Source organism: Mirounga leonina, unplaced genomic scaffold (genome assembly GCF_011800145.1).
Source record: "Mirounga leonina isolate KUSES-001 unplaced genomic scaffold, KU_Mleo_1.0 Mir_173, whole genome shotgun sequence".
NCBI classification, from domain to species: Eukaryota; Metazoa; Chordata; class Mammalia; order Carnivora; family Phocidae; genus Mirounga; species Mirounga leonina.
Window position 1 is genome coordinate 7,116,628 of NW_023270447.1, and position 751 is coordinate 7,117,378.

The following is a 751-nucleotide window of genomic DNA, read 5'->3' on the forward strand; positions in this document are numbered from 1 at the left end:
TTTTTTTTTTTAACACATAATGTATTACTTGTTTCAGAGGTACAGGTCGGTGATTCAACAGTCTTACACAATTTACAGCGCTCACCATAGCACATACCCTCCCCAGGGTCTATCACCCAGCCACCCCATCCCTCCCAACCCCCACCACTCCAGCAATCTTCAGTTTGTTTCCTGAAATTAAGAATGCCTCATATCAGTGAGATCATATGATACATGTCTTTCTCTGATTGACTTATTTCGCTCAGCATAATACCCTCCAGTTCCATCCACGTCGTTGCAAATGGCAAGTCTCATTCCTTTTGATGGCTGCATAATATTCCATTGTATATATATACCACATCTTCTTTATCCATTCATCAGTCAATGGACATCTTGGCTCTTTCCACAGTTTGGCTATTGTGGACATTGCTGTTATAAACATCCGCGCGCATGTACCCCTTTGGATCCTTACATTTGTATCTTTGGGGTAAATACCCAGTAATGCAATTGCTGGGTCATATGGTAGCTCTATTTTCAACTTTTTGAGGAACTTCCATACTGTTTTCCAGAGTGGCTGCACCACCTTGCAATTCTACCAACAGTGTAGGAGGGTTCTCCTTTCTCTTCATCCCCACCACCATCTGTCCTTTCCTGACTTGTTAACTTTAGCCATTCTGACTGGTGTGAAGTGGTATCTCATTGAGGTTTTGATTTGGATTTCTCTGATGCTGAGCGATGTTGAACACTTTTTCATGTGTCTGTTGGCCATTTG